A 22701-nucleotide genomic window follows, 5' to 3' on the forward strand; every position below is an offset into this window, starting at 1 on the left:
CAGTTACCCAGGATGGGCTAACACACACATTCAGTTGCTGTCAGAGCCATTGACAAATACTACATGTCAAGGTATGCACAATGCTATACTTTTAGCAGTCAGCCACACCCTGGACAATACCATATTGTCTGCTCACTTCCAACAGTTGACACAGTAGGCAGGGACTTATGGACACAGCGAGAGATGTAGCCTTTGACTTTCACTGGTCAGTAAGATGTGGGACTTCATGGAATGTTGTACAAGTTATAGATAAAGGTATGGCATCTAAATCCCAGTATGTCATTGCAACACTGTATGTGGCACTCATCACACCTATCATTGAGTGCAATGACACCTGCTGTATGGAGGTACACAGGCATATCTGTCACCTGTAACAGCCACAGAGGTCCCACAGTAACCCGATACACAGTGTACATAACATGTCCAAAGCAGAATGTGTCAAGGCCAAAATTGTGTATTCTGCCCACTACATGCTTAGGAGGGGAGGAGAGGCATATGGCAGCCCTACAGGGAGCTGTCTTCTCCCACTGTATACCACCTGCACATCCAAGAAAGGACTAGTAGAGGACATATCTGTTGTACACAGGTGCACCTTGACTTTGGTATAAATGGGCCATGCTCGGGAGACAGGTATGTAACCATGACACTACATACTACATGTAACAGGCTCCCCATCCATGTGCACCACACCTCTGCTGTAAAACACATCATGTGTAAGTAACACAATGGGATGTAGAACAAGGCAATCATTACTGGATGAGGACAAATGTCTGTAGTGGACACAGGGTTGTGGATGGTGCAGCTTTTTATGCCACAGTTTGTAGATGTATCCATCAGCTACCAGAACCCTGCTTACACTTATCAAGGAAACCATCAGAGGTTACAGATGCAGGAGTAGGCTGCATGACACCATTGTCCCTGTTAGCCAGTGATACACAGATGAAGCTATAGAGCCATGCACCTCTACTGATTTACCTTTGTGAAGACATTTTGATTCTGGGCTGACATTCCTTCCTGTGCTCTGATGGTTACAGGTTTATTGTAGCACCATAGCCATAGGTGTGTCCCAAAAAATCTGGAATCTGAAATATAAGCAGTTCTATGCGACACCATTCTTTTTGTAAGTATACAGCCATTACAACATCATCCAACTTAATCTACACAACATGATGTGGTGTACTCAGTACAACCACCAGCAGACAATGTCTGTCAGTGACCAGTACAAGTAGCATGTGAAAGGCAACAGTGGATTAAAGGACTACATAGCAATTTAGATAGTCATCCTGTGTATCAGACACATAGCTTCATTTCCCTGCATCGCTGACAAGGATGACAAGGATGTGGCACAGGTATCATCACTTGCACAGGGTGTTGTGTGGTGGTGCAGGAGGCCAAGGCTGACCCAATAGGTTGGCAAGTGTGTGTGTGAGTCTGGAAGGGAAGCAGGCAAGATAGACCATGGAATGTACCATGTGTGTCTGCACGTGACCTGAATGTGACAGTGGTGTGTGAGTGTCTGCATGAACACAATCAAGCTCAGTGCTAGGCCTACATGACTGTATGTTGGACAGCTTTGAACCATGCATAGCAGAGCTGTCAGTTCGCCATCTCCACCCCCAAACACAGGAACTGCCTCTGCTGGGAGTTGCACTGACACCTCAATGCCCAAGGTCAGAAACAGTGCTACTACCTGAGGGTGACTACTTTCTGCTGGACCGTGTCCTCCACGAGAACACCCAGGACCAGGAGCCCATGGCCTGCCACATCTTTGTGTGGATAGCACACTTGCCCCTGGGGTGCTAGATGTACTGCCACTACAGGATCGTGACTGACCATGGCCATGTGGACTCTCAGCTGATGTAATTGCTGAACTACATCCACAGGTCCGATGCTCAAATCCAACCAGATGTTCCATCACAGACAATGACCATTCCAAGACAGATAATCTGCGATCTCTCTCAGACCACTGTCTTTCCACTGCATCAGTCAGTAGATCCAGTGTATCAGCAATGCAGTGGAAGCAGTCACAGATGTCAGACTGTTCTGCATTCATCTAGAAGTCCTTTCGGAATGTGCCTGTGCCTCTATGATGGCCCTAAATATATGCCGAGTGACACATGATGGGACACCTGCAAAAGGTGGTGGATGGACAGCAGGCCTCCCATGAGCATCCCTATCAATCCACCTGTGTGGAACCTCGCCATCTCTTTGGCTATGGCCAGTATCAACACTCACTGCGGCTATAGTGCCCACACCTTCCAGTTCAATGTCCCTGCCCTCTAACTGTTCAATATCTATGGCCTCAGGGGACTAGGTATGTATAGGCATATTGACTGTGTACAGTGAAAGTGAGGGCAGAGGAGGGATGTCAACCTCTGTGACAGATTCAGCCCCTGCAACCCGCACCTGTGCCTCACTTTGGCCACCATCAACATCAGTGTCTGAAGAGACACTGACATCAGGTTGTGAGGGGGACAGAGACCAACCCCCCTGGTCACCTGTGATAAAAAGGGAAAAACAGTACATTAGTACATGCACTACTATGCTCAACAGTACTATCTTGCAATATATGTCAAGCTGTATACAATGCTGTCAGTATTACAGACTTGTCTATCCCCCACCCTCATATACCAGGACCTGAGGACATTACTTTCTAAGAAACTTCTGTAGTTGCTTATAAATAATAAGCTCCTTATTCAAGACTCTCATGAGCAACAGTGATGTACACTGCTGACATTTGTCAACACTCTGCACAGTTGACACATAAGGTAAAATGAACTGTCCTACAAATACTGCAAATCTGTTAGTGTGGTCACAACTACAAGGCATAGTTATGACTGTAAACTATGTTCCATTTGTAAAACTCTGTGAGCTTGGCAACCATACAGACAGTACATCAATCCAGCTGGCAGGCCTGGAATGATGCTTTAGCAAGTAAAATGCACTCAATCTACATCTTTATCACAACAGTGTTATACTTACCAGGAGCAAGATCATGGCCACATCTGATTCCTGATGGTCCTGTGAAAAATTGAGGGAGAGGTAATGTAAACAGCAATCCATGTTGCACTATGAGAGGTTAATATGTTCACAGATCTCACATTTACAGTACATACTATGTTACTTGGTATGTAGGTCACAACCTGGCCATGAGATTCACACTGCAAATGACCCTCCCCAAAAAATAATACCTGACACCCATATAAAAGTATGTACAGCGTGAATCACCAAATGCTACAGTATTCCAATGCTTATCCAACTAAGGATACCTGGATGCTTCTCTTGTATGGAAACAATGGCACCCACATCCATGACATACCATATGATGGATGCCTGCATTCCTAGGTTCACTAGGAATTCCTCAGTGCCTGACAGCAGTTATTCTGCTGCAGACCCTCCATCAGTGACACTAAAATCCCTGGCCACATCTGCTGCTCTTCTGCAGGCAGAATGTATCATATCTGTGGCATGGTGTCGCACCTGCTCATATGTCCTGCTCTGTTGTCCAATGGTATTCACATTGCAAACCAGGTCAGCCCACAATGCTGCATGCCCTTCCCTGTTTGCCCCCCCCCCGGACACCAGGAGTTGGTGATGCTGATGCAGGCATCCAGGATAGCTTCATTCTCTGCCTCTGTAAAAGGGCTCTGGCATCTCAGATACATATCTCCTGAAAGACAACAAAATGTAAACATATGTCAGCATCAGATACTTGGCAGTATAGTATGTAGAGATGCAGCAATAACAGATGGCTATCAGTAATCACTGCTTGGTTGCACATCTCACATTCAACATCATGCAAATATAGTAAGGGTGCTGATGCGAGTAGAATACTTACAGTACTCATCTATCCATGCTTGTGCCATGACAGATACTGTTGTATGGTCACACAGCCAAAAGAAAAGTCCATTAAGTTGTGGCCCATATGTGTAACCCCCCCTCCTTGTAATATGTAAAACAAGCAGTGCCACACAGATAGCAGTGTAGTATTACCACCTCTATCAGCATTAAATTCCCAGGATAGTGGCATACCTATGTAACAGAAAGCATTCTACCCATACTGTTCACTAGTTCTTCTGTAGGTCTAACCTATCTGCAGATCAGTGATATGTCATATGTACAGTTTCATGCAAGGCTTACTGCTGTAATCCCCTTCCTCCTCAGTACAGGGACAAATGTGCATCATGTTGGAAACAAAATGGTTACATACCTGATGGAGTACAATACTCTTCTTTTGAACAATACTGATATATATATATATGTTGTGGCAATGAGTTGACTGCATAAAAAGTAACTCTCATACACAATGTTTTCCCTAGCTAGCTGTTTTTCTTTTTAAGATGGTTCTGCATTAGGGAGTGATTGCCTTAGAAGCAATCTATGCTTCTGAGCTGCAAACTGCAGCCAGCATATCTGCTTTGCATTATAATCAGCCAATCCCATGCAACCACTGAACAAGATATAAGGCCTCAGTATATTGGGTTTGGAAATAGTGGGTGACAGATCCTACATCATAGCAAAGAGGATGTCTGTAGCTGCTACTATTTACACATAAATGTGTGTGGAACAGGCTGGAGCTGAAGGTGATGCTGCAGGCAATAGGCATAAGCAGACATGGTGAACACTTTGCAGGACAACAAGCTGTAAGAGCAAGTGTGGGACCTGTGGCAGCCTTGTTTTATAGGCAGAGCCACATTGAGTTTAGCCACCCCACTGAGGAGTAAGGTATGTGTGTCAGGTAAGTGTGTCAGCCAACGGTATCAGTAAGACAATACAAGCCAAAGTGCTTGGTGTGTCCTACAAAACAGGTAGGAATACATTAACCATAATATCAGACAGGTGGACAACTGCCAGATCACATGTTATACCATGGCATTCCCCTGTTGAGTGTGTGTTGGCAACCCTTGTGTCTAGCTCGACCACCATATATGTATGTTACTTGTGCATCTGTGGTTGTCTGTGATATCACCAGCAAAACATTGTGGGCTGCAATGTTATATTACTGGGGCACAATTTCAGTACCCACGTAAGCATCCAGTGGGAATTCAGCCTACAGCATTACCTGTTGCCCTAGGAGTAGAATGAAAGTGGTCCTATCTGCATGCATCTGCTCTCCGTAATATAGATACAGATATTCCAAGTGTACTGCTTTGGGTGGATAAATAGGTGATGAGACATACATACACATCACACGTTATAATATTGATGGCCACATACATGTATTTTCATTGGTAGACACAGCTGTACTTGAACCCAGGACCATGTGTACAGGCTAATTTTCAGTACTATTTCTGTATGAATCTTTTAGTTGCTTTGCCCACCACACCGTTTAAACATGCTTAATGGGGAACTACAGCATTACCGTGTTTTGCCTTAAACGCCTGCTTTTATTAGCAGCTGTGTGGCTTGGTGGGGTAATCCACTGTTCTGTATGTGTGATGGTCCTGAGTTCAAAATAGGGAGCAGGTGTAATTTTTGAATGTGATTAATATTTTTACAAAAGCGTATATCAATGTAGCCCTATTTAGCATAGCTAGGCAATGTGGCGCACCATGCCGCATCATGCAAAAATTCTTTAAAGAAAAGAAAAATGGGGAGAAAGGACAGTGGTGAAAATGAGTACAAGCAGGGGGAAAAACATAGTGAAAGCAGGTAGAGATGTGCAAGATGGGTGTAGGAAAGAAGCATACCTATCCATTTCTTCATCAGTAACAACTGTGCATTTTAACAGATCTTTTAGCTGAATTTGGACTGTCACCCCCAGTGAAGGGTGGTGACAACCTAACTGCATTGTCAGGCCAATTGGACCAAATTATGTGTGTCCAGTGAACACGTGTGAAACAGAGAGCTACGTATGGAATGATATATATATCATATATATATTTTTTTTTAGGACAGGTGCCCGTTTTTTTTTTTTTTTAAGATGAGACTGGAATGTTGGGGAAGGGACATAGGTACATGTGGGGGAGGTAAGTTGAGAAGGTGAGGAAGCTTTTGGAGACAGACAAGACAGACAAGACAGCAGAGAGGGTTGGTGTGTGACACAAGAGGGGGGTGAACACCTTGGATAGGGAGGGTGTTGTGGAATCCTAGTCTCATGAACATCCACAAGGTAACAGCTCAACGCAAGTCCACACCAATGACACTGTCGGCAGTGCTCCTTCATTGGCCTTGTGGTGACAGTGGTGGAGGCTGGCATCCAGGACGAGGCTGCCACACCAGGTTGGTGAGCATACTCTTCATCCGGCACAGGCAACCTCCAACAGTTCAATAGAGCAACCTACGCACCATACCTAGCATTTCATCATGGGTGACAAAGTCACTCCCTCCACCGCTGGTCCCAGAGGGGGCCCAGCCCCAGCTCATGGGGTGGAACTACCCAGCACTGCAGGTAGTGCAGAGGCAGCAGAGGGGGCACCACCAGGCTGCAGCCCAGACATGCTGGGCCCCAGTGCCACGGCCAGGGTAGCCAAGGTAGGTGGATAACCTGGAAATGGCCTACCTTGTTGCACTGTAGTAAATTAGATATAAACATAAGTTAAGATTAGTAATAACCAAACCAATGTTAGTTTTAACATAATGCAACATAATATTGAGTAATCCAAATACATATTACAGTATATTATGTGGAACACAACAATAAATAACATAACAGTAAGTATGTTAACAGCAAACCAGAATGACTTAACCCATAAGGACAACATAACAGTTAATTTAAAATAATATATCAATATAAAATCATAATAATAAATAACATTAATAAATTAAAGAAGATAAGGGGTGGAGAGAGAAAGAAAAACATACCAATAGTGAACTCACAGATGATATTACTACACATACTACTAATACATACTTCTACAGGTGTGCAGTCTCAGTTGTGAGGATAGTGACTCAGATTCTTGTATAGATGATGTTGCATGTCCATACTTCTCAACGTGTTAGCAGGGGACAGTATGGGCCAAGCACTAACAAATGAAGGTACACAACTAAAGGGAACTGTTTCATATACTGTGCTTTTATGTTACTACCAAGGTGTTCTGTAAATGGATTTGCAAATAAATTGCATTCCAGGTAATCATTTATCTGATAATCAAGAACCAGACAGATTGGGCAGTTGCCATTACATTATGAAATATTGTAACATTTGAGAGGTATGTTCATGTACATTAAGAAGACTAGACAAGTCATGTCTTAGCTAACTGGCATGGAAGTAGAACCCACAAGCTCTGACTCCAGGGAACATGTGCACTTAATTTAACAATTGAATGGAGTCAGATTAAAACACACATGCAGTGAATGAGCCCTAGTGCAGTTATTTGAAAACCTAGGTTCATGGGTTCATAGGTAAGTACTAGACTATCTGCCCGAGGGGATCTATAAGCCTAGCCAGAATGTGTTGGCTTTTGCCGCCACCTTAGATTAGTTCCCTGTGCCTCAGTCCAGCAGAGCCATTAGTTCCCTGTGCCTCTGTCCAGCAGAGCCACTGCAGTGATCCCTGGATTCAATTTTCTGTTTCCCATCCACTCGTCAAGGTTTCTCTTGAACAGTGATAGTGAGCAGCTCTGCCTAATGTAGATTGGAGTCCTGTTCCAAAGCATGGGGAGTCTCTGGGACAGGAATCTATCCCTCCAGCATGTCCTAGTTATCACTGTGGTGAGGTTTAGATCCCTAGAGCATGTGGCTGTTGGGGATTTGTTTTTTTTTTTAGGTGGAGCATGTCCATCAATTCTGGGTTGGACATGGCCTTGTATATCAGGCAGAGATCACCTCTGAGTAAGCGGTATGCAACCAAGTACAGCTGGAGTTTCTTCAATCGTGCTGCATGGGGCATATGTTTGAAGCCAGTAATCTTCTTGGTGAAGTACTTCAGTGGTCTTTCCAGCTGTTGCAGGTGTCTTGTAAGGTACATCCCAAATGGGGCATTGTACTCTATGATGGGTCTGATGAGTGATGAGTAGAGGGGCACAATAACCTCTTTTGTTCTAGATGCGAACCCTTTTTTGATTAGGTGGGCCACATAGAAGGATCTTCTAACCACCTTGGCAATATGATTATCAAAGGAGAGATTACTATCTACTTAGGTCCCCAGATCCCTTATTACATTTTCTGTATTTAGGGGACTACCACGTACGTGGTAGTTCGTGGGTACTTTGTTTTTTCCAAAGGGATGACTATGCACTTTTTGGCATTTAGCTTGAGGCCATGATTTTGACACCAGGTATCCGTCTCAGTGAGATCCTTTTGGAGGATGTCTGTATCAGCTGGAGAGTCAATTATGGCCCCCAGTTTGCAGTCATCTGCGAACATGGTCAGCCATAGTCCTCCTGTGCTTGCCTGTAATTCTGAGAAGTATATACTGAACAGGATGGGTCCCAGGACTGAGCCCTGGGGGACGCCACTTGTAACTGGTTTAGAGTCGGACCTAGAGCCTGCAACTCTCACCATGTGGGTTCTATCTGTGAGCCAACTGGCAACCCATCTTGTGACGTAGGGGTTTATGTTCAGGCTGGTGAGCTTGCTTATAATAGTTAAACTCCTGGTGAAACTGCACAAAAATAATTCCAAAGAAAACACTTTAAATGCCAAAAGATTTAATAAAGTAAAGCTTTCGGGTTAACCACCCTTCATCAGTACATAAAGTTATTGGATCTCATCAACATTTAAATATGGATACCAATAAAATCACATGATTCAGCCAGCCTAACCTAACAGTATTAACTAACAATTAAATATTTAAATATTTGGTATGGTTATGGGCTCTTTAGGGGATGAGAGGTGGTTGAAGTTTGCACTAAACCTGTCTGCCAGAATGTTGTCAATATCAGTTGGTTCAGTGTATTTTGTGCCACTCTGCACTAACTCAGAGCAGATCTGAGAGTTTCCACTTAGGTTCTTGACATAGCTAAAGAATGCTTTGTGGTTATCTTTGGAGTCCTTGGCAATTTTTCTTTCGAAGCTAGCCTTGGATGATTTTATGAAGGATCATAGTTTCTTGCTGATACTGATCAGGGATATCTTTCCTTATCGGGATTTTACTCTTTTCTACACTAGTTTCCTCCTTCTATTGTATAGCTTGTTTATGGCAGGGGTCCATCAGACTGGTTTCCTTTTCTTGGAGGAGTGAGTCTTGGTTTTGCTTGGGATAGTAGGATCCATGCATTCTTGCAGGTGTTCATAGAGTGCCTTTGTAAGGGATTCAGCAGCTTGGACAGTGTTGTCCTTTAGCATGGGGGCTGTGAACCTTTCCACCTTGGTCTTAAGTAACGTGGCGTTTGCTTTTGAAAGCTTTTCACGGTGGTTTCCTTGATTGGGAGTGGGGGCAGAATGTGGATATCGAGAGTGATTAGTTTTTGTCTGATCTTACCAGTGAGGGTTTGACCACTGGTGTAGAACACCAGTCGCCCATGTTGGTGATGACCAGGTCCAATATGTTGTCACCTCTGGTGGGGGTGTTGACCAGTTGATCCAGGGTGTTTGAGTTTATAAATTCTAGGAAGCGTTGGGCAAGGGAGTTAGTACTTGAGTAGTTCTCCCAGTTAATGTTTGGGTAATTGAAATCACCCAATATTAGGGAGTTTGGTAGGACTTTCATATTTTCCAGTGTCTCCAGAAATGTGGAATGGGGGTCCTGGGTCATGGTGGGTGATCTGTAGTAAGCTACAATTTGAATTGCAGTTTTTCCCATTGTTAGTTGCACATGGATGATCTCTGAGGCATTGTGCTGTGGAGGTGTGGGTATCCTTGATGAATATGGATACACCCCCACCTTTTGTGTTTCGGTCCGGGTTCTGTGGCTGAAACGTATGGTATGAGTTATAGCCTGGTTGTGCTGGGGTGTTCTCTGGAGCTTTAAACCAGTTTTCTGTTACTGCACAGATATCAATGTTCTCCATACTGAGGAGTGCCTTGAGTGCATGCATTTTGAGGTTTAGACTTCTGGCATGTAGTAGCATTACCCTCAGTTTTTGGTTACTTGTGCTATTTATGGTGGTGGGTTTGTCTTTTGAGCCTTGCCTAAAAAAGGCACTATGGGAGCGGCAAAAGCCTTGGCTAGTATTCGAAAGCTTAAGGGTGACAGATGAAATCCATCTCTTGTGAAGCAACGTGGCTTATCGAGCATGTCATCCCAGGTGGACAGATACTGGATCCCCTTTGAATGACACCAGAAACTTAGCCAATTGTTGAAATTGATCATTTTTTCTTTATACTGTGGCATCATTCTTGGTGAGGGCAGGATGCTACTCAGGGTCATACTGGCCTGGGCTACATGATCAGAGAGCTCTTCCATGTCTCTTTTCATGTAGTCCAGGGAGGTACATCTCAGGTCATTCACACCAACATGGACAATGACAGAGTCATATTTGTACTTGTTCTGGAGTGACCTGAGTGCTTGTGTTATGTGGTGGATCCTAGCGCTCGACAGGCAGCTAACTGTAACCTTCTCCTTGTCCATCCTAGTTAGTGGGACATCAGTGTGCCTGACTATAGAGTCACCTTTTACTAATGTGCTGGGTATGTTATTTTGCCTTAAGGGCTGTGATTGTGTGGCACACTGATTATGTGAAGTATGTGTTTCATGGTTTGTGATGGGGTGTGGAGGTTGCTTGGGTGTCTGCTTTGGAGGTCTCCATTGCTTTTGCAGATTTTTATTTAGAGCCTCAGAGTATATTTTCGGGTATTTATGTGTGCTATTTGCTGGTGTTGGTTTAGTAGGTCTATGTGAGACTGGTGGAAAGTTGCAAGTATTTTCCTTCTCCTCTTGACTGTCAGTTCCAGTCTTGGGTTTAGAGAGCTTTACCTCCAGTTTGGCTGCATAATTGCATCACTCACATATATTAGTGTTTGGTGGTAGGAGGAAAGGGTTGTCTGTGTACATGAGGCAGTTGTAACATTGCCTCAAAATGCCCAGATTCACCAGTTGGACTGGAGAGTACACCTGAAACTGCCCTTTGGGCATGCCTGAATAGGTAAAGTGAGTTGTTTTACTGATTAGCTGGTAGGGACGAATAGAGAGCCTTGTCCTTCTGGACAGTATAGGGGTTCTAGTGCTAGGGTTAATTAGTGCTTGCTATGAGTTTTGAGCAAGTGCTGGGCTGTGAAATGAATGGTTTGAGTGCTACTTATTATAGAACAATCCTGCTTTAAACTTTATTGTTATTTTCCCCTTAAAATCTGTCATTTATACACATGATATCTGCCCAGAACATGGGCTACCTTACCCATATACTTTGTTCCTGGAGTGGGAGGAATAGAGAGCGTTATTTGGCTCAAACAGGCCTGAAGACAGTCCCAAACCATACTGTGGGTAGTACGCTACATTTCTCTTGCAATTATTTCTGCAGTCTTTATTAATTTCCTTTTTACAGTTGACTGGAGTCATATTAGAACACACATGCAGTGAATACAGCCCCACTGCAGTTATTTGCACACATTACTTATCAAAGCACAATCCTGCTTTAAATATTTTTGCTATTGTTCCTTAAAATCTGTCATTTATACACATGATATCAACCCAGAAAGTGGGCTCTCTTACCCATACACTTTGTTCCTGGAGTGGGAGGAATAGAGAGCATTATTTGACTCAAACTGGCCTGAAGACATCCCTGAACCATACTGTGGTTAGTACAATACATTTATCAGGCAATTACATCTGCAGTCTTTAGTAATTTCCTATTTACAGATGACTGGAGTCACATTAGAACACACATGCAGTGAATAGAGCCCTACTGCAGTTATTTGCACACATTACTTATAAAAGCACAATCCTGCTTTAAATGTTATTGTTTATTGTTTATTGCTCTACATTTATCAGAAAGTTTTCCTACTTACCACACTCATGCCTCATCTTGGCCAGGTGCCCTACATGAGAGTGGACATTGTGAGCCTATTCAGCTGCAGCTATTGGAAGAGAAGCAAACCATTATGCATATCAGTTTTGCATGGATTCAGCTTGTATATTAGTAAAGTAGTAGCAAACATACTTACATATCTGTGGCATATGCCCAGCCTTAGCCTCTTGGACCCAGGTGTCCAAGGTTCCCCTCTTCCTTTACTTCAGGTTGTTAATAGTGGTAACGACACTGCTCACCAGTGGGTGGAATACCAGTAGCACTGGTAAGATCCCTGGTCAACTGATTCCAGGCTTCAGCTTTACATTCTGAGCTCTGGTAATTGCCCTCCAACATCCGGGGTTCATAGTTTCAGACCAGGAATCCAACAAACACTCTGGACTCCTGCACACCCCCACCTCTGCACCCAAAAGCATGCTCCGTCACCAACACCACCAGGCATATCGACAGTTTACTATGGACTCTAATGAATGTTGTAAAATTCCCACCTATTGGCCTTAATATAGGCTGCTTTCCTGCCCTTACACATCATACTGTAACTTTCAAAAAAGTGCCACATTACTTAGCATCGAGCAAACCATTTTAGCGGAGCTGAGAATTGCACAAACTCGCACAACTGTGTTTCAGTGGAGTTTAGCAATGTGCAAACAAGAATAGCCATTGAACATGTTTAAGCAGTGCTTAGCATCACACAGCTTTTCCAAATGTAACAATTTTGTTTTTGTATTAAACCACCCTTTAGATCACCTCACACATTTTCACGGCATGAAATTTAAAAAGGTATGACTACTCAGGACTTGAACCATGCACCTACTACACTTTAGGCCATGACTCAACCTATTTAGTTATTAGATAGTGAGAAAACTAGTACGCCTAAGCTATCTGTTAGTCTTGCTAAGCACAGCACCATGCCACGTAAATGGCCATTCAAAAAAAAAAAAACAATTTATTACATCTGGTTTCTATTTTTAGATGTCTGGCAGGTGTCAGCTGTGTATGTGTAAGAGCAGCTCGGCATTGCTGCACACTGGGCTACTCTACACAAACAGGGATTAAGATAAATAAATAAATAATAAATAATGACATCCGGTTTCTATTTTTAGATGTCTAGCAGGTGTCAGCTGTGTATATGTAAGTGCAGCTCGATATCACTGCGCACAGAGCCACTCTATGCAAATGGGCATTAAAACAAACAAATAAATAAATAATTGCATTCAGTTTCTATTTTTAGATGTCTGGCAGGTGTCAGCTGTGTATGTGTAAGCACAGCTTGGCACTGCTCTGCTCCATGCCGCTTCGAGCAAACAGACATTAAAAAAAAAATTAATAAAATTCAAACATATTTATACACTAGCAGGGTACATCACAAGGATTCTTATCCTGTGCATAACATCTGTTCAGGAATATCCTGGACATTACACAACTACGGCACAGCCTCTACACTACTGCTTACATGGATTCAATATCTGTGTTACTGTGATCTCCCTCGGCAGCACACCATGATTAATTTGCATGGAGCACTGCCGAGAGGAAGCCATGGCCATGTACATGTGTACATTCTGTATGGGGTCTACACAGAGCCTACACATATTTTATTGAATCCTGGGGTCTGTATTTTACTACATAGTTAATACGCCACCACCAGAACCTCTCCTTACCTTACCTAACATTCTAAGAAATTCAGTGTTAACCCATCTATGACAGCACTTCCTCATAATTATCTTAGTGAGATCTGAGGTCTCATTTTACCTAAGCACTTCCCTTTTGTTCTGAAGGCAAGCTCTATCTTCACTCTCTTTTTGGCCATACTGTAAACATTTGTTTCCTCTTGTACTTCTACATTTAACTCTAACTATAATTCCCTTCTTCCTTTATACATTCTGACTTTCAGAACTACAGTGACAGTGTAGTAATTTTGTTTAAACAGAACTTGTCTTAGATAAGTTGTCCCATTCTTTTCCCTCCCTTCTTCCTTGACTAGATCCCTTGTACTGTCACTCCACTATTTTCACTTTGTGCCTCTGCTTATGTTCTTTTCACCTTTGGCCTATGCTTATGTCCTAACTATTTCATTCTTTATACAATTATTACAACAGTCTAGGCAGTAGGAATTGTGTAAGTTAATCTTTGCACAAAGCCTAGACAGCATCTAGGCTTTTAATCTTCTACTTCTGCCAGATCCTCTTTCTTCTCAGTCTTTTATTGCCTATCCGAACAGCTCTGCTACACTTTTACTCCAACAGTCCAGATGGTAGCTAGACTTTGCTACTTAACCAAGGCACAAAACCTGGGTGGCAGGCAGGCTGTAATACTTAACCAATGCACACAGCCTACGTGGCAAGTAGGCTGTGTTGCTTAATCAATGCACACAGCCTAGTTGGCAGGCAGGCTGTACTACTTAACCAATGCAGACAGCGTAGGTGGTAAGTAGGTTGTGTTAATTAACCAATACACAAAGCCTGGTTTGCAAGCAAGCTGTGTTACTTAACCTGTGTACACAGCCTAGATGGCAGGTAGGCTGTGGTCTTTCTCTTGTCTGTCCATTTTCACTCTTTGCCTACATGGTAGGCTACATTTACAGTTAATTTAACTCATAGTCTGGGTGGCAGATACAGGCTGCACTTTCAGATCATTTCCTGACAGCCTTTGTAGCTGATAAAGTAAACTATCTTCTTCTTTGTAGAACTTCTACTATTTAACTGTATGGAATACAGTGGATTTATAGCAATATTTTAGATGGGTTTATTTCTTTTACTCACCCTTCCACCTTCTCTTATTAGTATGGAAAAGGCATTGTTGCACTCTTTATTGCCATCAACTCTTACCAGCCCTTTCTCTCCATTTTACCACCTTTCTTGAGTTCCAAGTAAGTACCCTGATAAATTATCTATTACACACCTGACATTTCCCCATCCATGCTCTGTCTCTGTTTTTACAAGTTATAACCCCAACTATCTTGCAGACTTAAAATGCCAATTTTTAATTTGTCTGCACTTTTTGTAGCATGCTGTCTTACTATTATGTCTGTCACTTTAGCCTATAGTTTGTTCATTATAGATGATTTGCTTTTTTCTCATCCATGTCAGGAACCCTACAGTTATATTCAGGCCCATTACTGGTAAATAAGAATAAACAATCTACTGACTGGCACCAGCAATAAACTCACTTATGCTACTAGGAAACAGTTTCCTTTGTAATCCATACTCCTACAGAGGTCACCTATCCCGATCCTGAAAACTAAGGATCTTCACTCAAAATTCCACTGCGTCCTACTCAAATGTATATGTTCAAGAGATATCCTCTTGAACCCAGGACCACCTGAACTCAACCCTCAATTACAGAACTAAATCAACTATCATATGAAAAATAAAGACTTTGTAATTGCTTGTCTTAATGTAGGCAGTCTTAATAATAAATAGATTAGTCTTGAAACATGGCTGTTAACAGGAAATCCCCCTATTCTTGCTATATCAGAAACCTGGTTGACGAATGATTGCTGCCCCTCTGCTTTTATATAAGACAACTCCTAAACAAATAATGACAACAGACCAGGCCCAAGATCTAGTGGCAGTGCTTCAATTCTAATCAAAAGGAATATGTCTCTATTTTATATAAAACTTTACAACATATGCTCCCTAAAGGCATACATAACAACATAGTTATTCTTTGTGATTTCAATATCAGTGCTGTTGGGAATGACTCTCTAGCTCTTAATAAAATGTTGCAGCAGTTTAACATGCCCCAAATAATACAAACTACTACCTGAACCAGTACAACAACTAGCTCTAGCACCACACTTGACCTGATAATAACCAACATACAAAATAGGCTCCTTCACAATGAAATACTCCCCATTGATCTGAGTGACCAGTCATCCATTAAATCTATTTGATAATTCAAAACACATAAAAAAATCCTTAGTAACTAAAGGAAGATCTTTCCCTAAAAGTAAGTGACCAAATCTCAACACCCTACTCAGAGATATAGATTAGACTCCCCTGTATGCCATGTCTGACTCCATATCTACTTTAGAATGTTTCAGCACAAAATTTGCCACAATTTATGATACACTTTACCCCATTACAAAAATAAGGTTTTGATCACAGCGTCGCTCATGACTTTAAGTGGATATTAAAAACAAAATTTAAGTCAGACATTCAGCCTGGAAGAACTGAAAAAGGGACCCTACCAATACAAAGCTACATCAAACTTTTCTGAGTTTAAGGAAAGAAACAAGCATTACAAAAATACTGCAAAAGACTTGTACCTTAGACAGAAACAGGAGGCACACTTGTCTAGACCCAATCAGTTTTGGAAAGAAATAAAATGCTTAACAGGGCATTAAATTACTCTTCAGCTACCAAGAGTGAATCAATAACATGGAATCACTCCACCTTTGCTAATAGTTATTTTTTGCAGTCCACCATAACCAACACAATTTATTTCCTCCCACCAACAAAGAACAAGAACTTTCATCCCCTGATCTATACCCTCTAGTATCTTATGCAGCAACTTTTCACTTCTCTGAAATTGCAGACCAAATCCCTACTTCTTAAACTAAACAATTCAGGGTCTAAATCCAGCAATCATCATCCTACCTTCCTAAGGCTTCTACCCTCAGCCCTATTGCCAAAATATTTGAAAAACTTTTATACAAGGTGTGACGTCTGGTTAATATACCACCGGACTGCCAACAATTAAAGTGACATTCGGACAATATCCCACCAGACTGCCAACAATTAACATGATGTCTCCCACTATCTTGGGTCAGTAACTAAGGAGCTTCAATCCTTACTACTGACTCCAATGTGAGACAGTCACTTAAACAGGAGTAATATTTCACAACTGTCCCCAAAGCGCACAACAGGAACACATTCTAGCCTGGGACTGGACTGTATACTTCTGTCCATCCCTAATGTAACTCCTTATTACACACTTCAGAGCAATGTGCCCCAGTTTAAGACCTCTGATACACTCAAACTTAAATAAATTAAATCTCACACATCCAAACACTTCTGGGAAAGCCTGATACAGATTTCTGTTTCAATCCCCAAAATAATATGGCAATGCTGCCACCAATCAGAGTGTCCTCATGCCTATCTAAAGGAGTGTCCAATTATGAAAATTAAATATTAAAACAAATAGTAGCAAATGACTTAAGCAGCCAGGCTTTCAGAGTGGCCCGGGAAGTTATCAAGGCAAGTATAAGCACTCTCAAATCACTAAAGAAAAACACTAATTATCCAGCCCCAATGTAAGTTAATAAAAAAATGTAATATTAAGCAAAATGATTAAAAATATAAAACAGTAATTCCGAATAAACAAACAGAACTCAATCACCATGAAAATGAAATCAATACTGTAGGATAGAGATCCAACATTCAGAAAAACACTAACTGATCTATCTGATTAGTTATAATTTCTTAACTAATTGAAGAACACTGTCCCGCATCTAAACTAAATTATTACAGCAGAGCAAAGCAGGCTCACAGTTCTTGGTGAGTCCTTTTTGGGTATCTGCTGCACACTTCAACTGACAACTGACTGTAACTGACTGTAACTGTCTTCAGCAGGATCTTTTATAGACTAGCCCAACTTTCAATTATTCCAGTTCTAGTTTTCATTTCATATTTTTAAACTCAACCAACAGCTGTTTTCTAAAAGTTCCTTCCTGTCTTTCAGCTTTTGACAGTAACACATAGCAACTGTCAACATTCTGATTACATCATCTGCTGATCAGCTGAATCTGAGAGAGTTTGGCTTTAGAATCTCTCTTCACAAAGGTGCAGTCAGAAATGTAAAAGGACACTGTTCAAGTCTTTAAAACATTCTTTACAAACAGATCATAAATCAACATGTAAGAACTTATTTACAATATCATAGCTAGTCATGCTGGCATACAATAAACAGGACAATCTGAAATTACAGGGATGCTAGCACAGATGTCAGTGTCTAATTTCTTCAGATAAGGAACTACTTAAACACATTAACAGTTATGTTCTGTTATGTGATGCACATCATAGCTTTCACAATTATTTTGGTACCTTTACTGTTCTGGTAATGGCCACTGATACCATATATTGCAACCTGGATGAGTGACTTATTACTGCAGGTCTCTTTGTTGGAATGACAATGGCTAATGAAATGGTCAACCATATCTTTCTTAATAAACTCAAAAGACTCAACTGTGGAGATAAGTCTGTTTGTTGGTTTTGCAGCTATCTAAAAGACTTCCAAGTCCATAGTATTGTCTCATCCTCTACTGCTGGTGAACCTAATATAGGCGTACCACAAGGTTTTGTGCTAGATTATCTTCTGTTCTGTTCTGCTCTGTTCTCTCTCTCTCTTTGTTAATAATCTCCCTCTAGATTAACCAAATCTTAATTTATTAATGTATTCCGATGATATACTGGATTCATTTATAAGATGGACAAAAGTAATTAATGAAATTGTTATTTTTTATCTCACTCAAAATTGCTACTGCTGATGTACATTCCCTTGGCTAGCTTTTTGGAGTGTTACACCTAAATGTCATTTATATATTCCTCATGCTGTATGGAGCAGTATTAATGTTTTTTTTTTCTTTTTGGGGGGGGGGTGATATTTTTGCAGAAATAAATATTCTTCTGTGTGTAAGTACCATCTTTTAGTAAATGCTAAGTGTTTTGAGGTGATAAGGTGTGCCAGATGATCTTAGATGGGTCGACGTTATACTTCATGGTTGGGCAAAATCATAGGCATGTGACTTCATTTTGCCTTTTCTATATATGATTAGCTCAGACAATAACTTAGGCTACCTGTGCACTCATGCAACATTCTGTGGACTGCTGAGAACTTCTGTGGACTTTTCTGCTATCCCCTCCATGTTCTTGTGAACCCAAGGCCACATTCACAGGTAGTTGAGACCTAATTACGTGCATACATTGCCATATGCATTTGTGTATTACTTCGATTTATAAAGATAAATGTAAAAAGGCCTAATTTGCATAAAAATCACATAAATAACACCACCGTGTTAACTTGCAAATACTTGACTTACATAGCAATTGATCTGGGAAACTGTGCACCTTTTAAAGTAAGAGAAAATAAAATAAATATTGCAAATTAATATTAAACATTTCAAAATGATTTAAGATTATTGAATTCACTTCAAGAAATGCTTGTTTGACTGATATGATGGGCATATTGCAATGGATTTAATGAATATTGTAAAGGTGTCATTTGTAAATGAAAAATCATTACTGCAGCAGTGTAAATCGTTAGTGATCACTGAGAAAATCATTTATTTTGGTGTCATTCAGTGATTGTGCATACATAGTAGAAATGCAATAATTTAGTGTAGTATTGAACTAGAAAGGATGTTTTGTTAGCTCAACATACATGTGCCATTATTGGAATTTTTCTAATATACAGTGACAGTATTATGATTACAAGAAAGTGGTAGGGGCTAAAGGAAGGATGTCTCTTTTAATAAACTGCTTGCCCTACTGTTGTGAATGTATTCATAATAGTGCAAACATTACTTCAGCACAACTTTATGGCTGGACTATGACTCTACATGTATACCTAATTATGGGTTTATGTCACCTACGTTTTTATGAGGATGGCAGATATGCTTTCATTGTTGTATTGTTTGAATGATTATTACATTGTTTTTTGTGTTAAGACTATGGTATATTTTGTATGTGTAGTAATGATGCAAAACAAGGGATCAAGGCAGAGAAAGGACAAATTCAACCATGAGGAAAACTGTATCCTCATGGTAGCCCTTAGGACTTATGGCAAATATCTATTTGCTAAAGGGTACCCAAACAGGCTGAGGGCAAAAGCCTGGAATCTAATTGTAATAGATATTAATGCAGTCAGTGGAGGGAATCATATATTAAAATAGTACAAGAAGAGGACAAATGATATAATAGGATGTGCTAGTGCCAATGCAAGGCAGAATGCATTTGCATTTATCAGTACTGGCTGGGGGGAGGGGGGACTCCAACACTTATCCCTTTAACAGTAGATGAGGAATACCTCCACTCCATTCATTCAGATGAGTGAGACAGAGAAAATGATGGGAGTGATATAATCAGAAGGGGTGTGAACACTGGCTATGAATAATGTCCACAACAGCAACACAAGTCTGCTTAGGAAGGTTGGTTTAAAAACAGTAACATGTATTTATATAGACAATTGAATGCTGCCATAGAATGATTACATCAAACACGACAGTTACTATTAACAGCTGAACCTTCCACTTGTGCACATAATGTCAATGAAGGCAGTGTGCATAGTAAGTGTCCCCACAACTCCTTACTCAGCATAATTTAGTTTATACTACTTTTATATTGGTAAGGCTTTCAAATCATTTTTACAGAGTCAGTAGCAGAAGCAAACAGTTCTGCTATACCAATAAATGTTGAGGGGATCAGCAGCAGAATGGTAGTTAGTAATGATGATGATGATGATGATAATAATATAGTTATAGTTATGAGACAGCCTAAGGAAAGTGGCAGGCAGTCCCCCAAATTTAATGGCAGGATCTCACACCGCACAACATTTTAGTTACTCTGCAGCAAGTGACATTCACCTCTACACCATTATCTCCAAACTCAAGTGAACACTTCTAGGATGGTGGCAGAAATTCAGAGGTAACAGTGTCCACTATTTACAAAGGGTCACAAGTTGCATAAATGTGCAACAGATACCCCAGGAAACATGAAAAACACTGGCTGCCCAGCAGGAAAGATGCTGTGATATTGTTAGGGCTTGGAGTACTGTCACAGAGAGTCAGCTGGAAATGATCAGAGTCCTCCAGGGTATACATGAGGATTTATATTACTACATGGAAATAGCAGAGAGTAGGGATAATGCCATGATCACATGTAGTAGGATGGCACACCAAGCATCCATTGCCGCTTCCATTTGTACACTAGTTAGGACTTGCCAGACTTAAATAGGAGCCAGTGTTGGAAGGCAAAGAGGATGGGGTTCTGTGAGCACACATGGGGGAAGATCACATAAGACTACAAGTTTTTCTCAAGAAAGTACTGTAATTAGTAAGGGGGAAAAGCACAACAGATTTCATACAGGTGATGTTAGCATTCATCTACACCTAGCAGGACCTCTCATTTGAGGTCCCAGTCTAGCAGCACTGTCAGATCAGTCTCTGTAGAATCACCTGCATCAAGTAGGGCATGACATCAGACCAACTCACCTTCCAGGTCTCATGACAGCCTCTCTTCAAAATGACTTGCACTATCACCTAGCCTATTTTTGGGAGATGTGTATGACATATTTGACCATGACCTACTGTGATTCAAGCATGACATTTCTGTTATTTATAATTTGACATTCTCACACACACAGCAGTTATTAAATTGAAGGTGAATAAGTTATTAAATTAATTTAAACAAAAATAAAAAAAATAAAAATGGGGGCTTAGTAAATTTTTTAACTGTATGCATTTCATTCCTAGAATGGTGCTGCTTGAAATCTCATGGAACTGTGGAAAGAAAGCTGTATGTCATAACATAATCTCCTGTTTAGTATCTACTTCTCTGAAGTACAGGCTAACACAGAAGGTCTTTGGCTAACAAAGTTCGCAGATGACTGCAAACTAGGAGCCATAATCAAAACTCCTAATGATGTGGACATCCTACAAAAGGGCCTCACTGAGACAAATGCCTGGTGTCAAAGCCATGGCCTCAAGCTCAATGCCAAAACGTGTATTGCCATCCCTTTTGGTAAAAACTCTGTACCCATGAACTACTACATAGGCGGTAGTCTACTTCACACCGAAAGTGTGATGAGACCTTGGGACACAGGCGGACAGTAGTCTCTCCCTTGATAATCACATCGCCACAGTAGTCAGGAAATCCTTCTATGTGGCACACCTCATCACAAAAGGTTTTTCATCCAGGAAAAAAGGGGTCATTGTACCCCTCTACTCATCACTCATTAGACCCATCATAGAGTACAACGCCCCTTTTGGTATGTACCTCACAAGCCATCTACAACAACCTGAAAGTCTGCAGAAATACCTCACAAAGAGGATTACTGGCCTCAAACAGATGCCCTATGTAGACCGTCTCAAAAAACTCTAGCTTTAATCTGTCGCATATTGCCTACTCAGAGGCAATCTCTGCCTAACATACAAAGCTATGCCAAACCTAGAGCTGTTGGACATGCTCCACTTAAAGAAATACCAATCCCTCTGAGCTACACACTCTAGGGACCTAAACCTTGTCACCACGGTAAACAGAATATGCTGGAGGGATAGATTCCTGTCCCAGAGACTCCCCATACTCTGGAACAAACTACCTATCTATATCAAACAAAGCTCCTCATTAGCACTCTTCAAGAAAAATCTTGATGATTGGATGGGAGATAGGAAATTCACCCCGGGGATCACTTCTGTGGCTCTGCTTGACAGGGGCACAGGAAAATAATTTTCTTGTGTGTCAAAAGCCAGGGTACTGTTTGGCTAGGCTTATATAGGCCCTAGGGCCAATAGCCTAGTACCTACCTATGAACCTATGAACCTATGAAATGATTAACACCATTAATGCTTTATATATTGCTATTGTTACAGTTGGCAGTTACCTGTGACTTAAAGGTAATATTACATAGGTACTCAGGGAACCTCTAATAAGAAAATTAAAGATTAAAATGAATATTCTGCTATGTAAACTAACACTGTTTTCACTTCACCCTCACCATTCCACAAATAATTACTTGTTTTGTCTCTGAGGCCACACAGTATTTTGTATGACAGAATTAAATAATCTGATGTGCAGTACTTCAACAAATGACATATTTCAAACTGAGGAAACATTGCATAATATTAAAAATAAACAAT

Source organism: Protopterus annectens, chromosome 4.part1, assembly GCF_019279795.1.
Source record: "Protopterus annectens isolate FY-2018-M chromosome 4.part1, PAN1.0, whole genome shotgun sequence".
Lineage (NCBI taxonomy): Eukaryota > Metazoa > Chordata > Ceratodontiformes > Protopteridae > Protopterus > Protopterus annectens.